The 3,019-nt window shown below is 35.3% G+C and overlaps 1 pseudogene; it reads left to right on the forward strand.

Annotated features, from left to right (window-relative positions):
• Positions 1 to 1,201: 1,201 nt before the first annotated feature.
• Positions 1,202 to 2,501, forward strand: LOC122480142 (annotated as a pseudogene).
• Positions 2,502 to 3,019: the final 518 nt, after the last annotated feature.

Raw genomic sequence — 3,019 nt, forward strand, 5'->3', positions numbered from 1 at the left:
ATTATGATTCTTAATTTTTCTTGAAGTTTTCTTATAAGATAAATTTATAAAGTTACATTTCATCAAGAATTTGCTTAGTTGAAGGAAAAAACAAAGTTGGAAGATTGATACTATCCGTCATCAAGACTTACTATAAAGCTAAGTAATCAAGACAAGAGTGATATTGGTGAAAGAATAGACAGATCATTAGAACAGAATAGAGTGGCAGGAAATAGATACATACATACATAGTCATACGGGCAATGCACATAAATATATATACAGTCAATACACATACACATACATGCAGTCAAGTGATCTTTGATAAAGAAAGGAGGACAATACGATGGAGAAAAGATAGTCTTTTCAACAAATGATGTTGGAACAACTGAGCATTCACATGCAAAAACTGAATCTACACACAGGATTTAAACCCTTCAAAAATTACTAATAAATCACAGACTAATTATAAAATATGAAACTATAAAACTCCTAGAAGATTATATAGAACAAAATCTAGATGGTTTGGGTACCATGATGATTATTTTAGATATAACACTCATGGCATGCTCCATCAAAGAAATAATGTATACACTAGGCTTTGTTAAAATTCATAAAAATGTTTACTGGGGTGTCTGGGTGACTCAGTTAAGTGTCCAACTCTTGATATCAGCTCAGGTCATGATCTCATGGCCATGAGATTGAGCCCCGTGTTGGGCTCCATGCTAAGTGTGGAGCCTGCTTAAGATTCTCTCTCCCTCACTTTCTGCCTTCCTCTAAATAAATAAATAAATAAATAAATAAATAAATAAATAAATTTCCGGGGGGGTGGGGGGGAGAGGTCTACTTTGTGAAAGACAATGTCCTAAGAATAAGAAGGCAAGTCACAGAATGGGAGAAAATATTTCCAAGACACACATCTAATGAAAGACTATTATCCAAAACATATAGAATTCTTAACATTCAAACTTAAGCAAATAAACAATATGATTAAAAAATAGGCAAAGATCTTAAGTGACACCTCATCAAAGAAAGTATACAGATGGAAAATAAGCATATAAAAAAATGTCCTGTCCCATACATCATCAGAAAAATGAAAGTTAAACAATAAGATACCACTACACACCTCTTAGAATGGCCAAAATCAAGAACACTGACAACACCTAATGCTGGCAATGATTCGAACAAGAAGAACTCTCACACGTTGCTGGTGGGAGTTAACATGGTACAGCCACTTGGCACTCCAGAAGTGAAGTATTACTGCTTTTTATTTTTTGTTTATTTATTATAAACTTACTTATTCATTTATTTTGTTTTAAATAATTTATCTTCAATGAGATATCAAACTGTTCATCAATCTGGAATCGTTCTTCATATTTTTAAACTACTCTTCTCACTACTCAAAAAAATAGTGTATTAAAAAAAAAAAAGACTTGGCAGCTCTACACTGGGATTGGTTCCTTAGCAGCCATTTGTTGTCCAACCAAATAGCCGATTGGTAATTGGAGCCAACCAGAGCTGCACTGGGGATGGATGGTGACAATGTTACTGTGATAAACGTGATAGAGTGATAGATGCTTCTCAACTATCCATTCTATACACTACATTGGAGGAAGTCATGTTACACTACCTCATGATGATACTGAAGACAGCATGAATGATCAAGAAGACATAAATCGTTCAAAGTAAAGTTTCAAAGAGAAACATATATTTTCCAATTGGAAATGTACCTAGGATGATGAAAAGTGCCATACCTCAAATGGGAAAGATTGGAAAAGATGCCCAAGAATGTGTTCAAGAATGTGTGAGTTCATTAGCTTTATTAGAGGTGAAGCAAGTGAAAGATGCCATCAAGAAAAATGGAAGGCAGTCGAGAAGATATTGTCTTTTCCATGTCTACCTTAGGCTTCAACAGTTATGTAGAACCGCTAAAATTATACATTCAGAAATTCAGAGAGGCTATGAAAGGAAAGAAAAGAACTGGGGGAACAGTCACAGCTATAGAAGGACTAAGTGACAAACTTATAGAGGAGGCATTTACCAACCAGTTACCAGCTGGCCTAATAACCGCAGATGATCAGCAACTAAATATATTGTGGTTTTTTTGTTTGTTGTTTGTTTTTGGTTTTGTTTTTTTTTTAGGGGAGGGGCAAAAGTGAACGAGGGGCAGAGAGAGGGAGAGGGAGAGAGAGAGAACAAAGTGGGGCTCACCCAGGGCTCATGTTTTTACCTTAAGTGGGGCTGGAGCTCACCAGAATTGGGGCATCAGCTCACCTGAAGCACAAGTCAAGCTCACCTGAAGTGGGAGTCATGCTCACCTGACATAGGCTCAAACTCACCAACCGTGAGATCATGACCTGAGCCAAAGTCAGATGATTAACGATTGAGTCACATAGGTGCTCCCAAAATGTGTGATTTTTACAACATGATATCAACAGATTTATGTTCTTCAGCAAATTCAGTTTTCACGACGTGAAGAAATGGTGGAATGGGGAGTGTCAGAGAAGCAAGAGTCTGTGTGATTCTGGGACAGACATTTAGAAGGAAAAGAGGAGAAAAGATGTCTTTGTATAGTAAATAGCTATAATGTAGCTTTCTGATGCTTGATTAATTGAGGTGTCAATTCTTACTTGAGAGAATCCTTTTCATGAATGATTTTAAAGAAAAATTGGATTTGCAAGGTATAAGATATTTTTGTTTTCTTTGAGAGTTTGTTGCTCTGTATGACTCCTGTATGCATGGTATATTGCAATTTGTTACTGACAGTGATTTGTAGATAGTTTCTTACTTTCATATTGAGTCATGTTTCTTTTGTAATTCAAGTAAGCAGCTAGGTTAATTTATGATGTTTGTTATCTTAATAAAATATAAGGGTAGGGTTCACTTTGGGAAAAAAAAAGTAAGAATTTCTCAAAAATCAAAGTCAATAAAATGATGAGAATGTAACTTAGCTTTTGAACAGCTGTTCTAAGTTCACAAATAAGTCTATAGGCTCAGCAATTTCCAACCAGTTTCTAATCAATAACAAATCAACCTCACT

The sequence above is a fragment of the Prionailurus bengalensis genome, chromosome A1 (assembly GCF_016509475.1).
Source record: "Prionailurus bengalensis isolate Pbe53 chromosome A1, Fcat_Pben_1.1_paternal_pri, whole genome shotgun sequence".
NCBI lineage: Eukaryota > Metazoa > Chordata > Mammalia > Carnivora > Felidae > Prionailurus > Prionailurus bengalensis.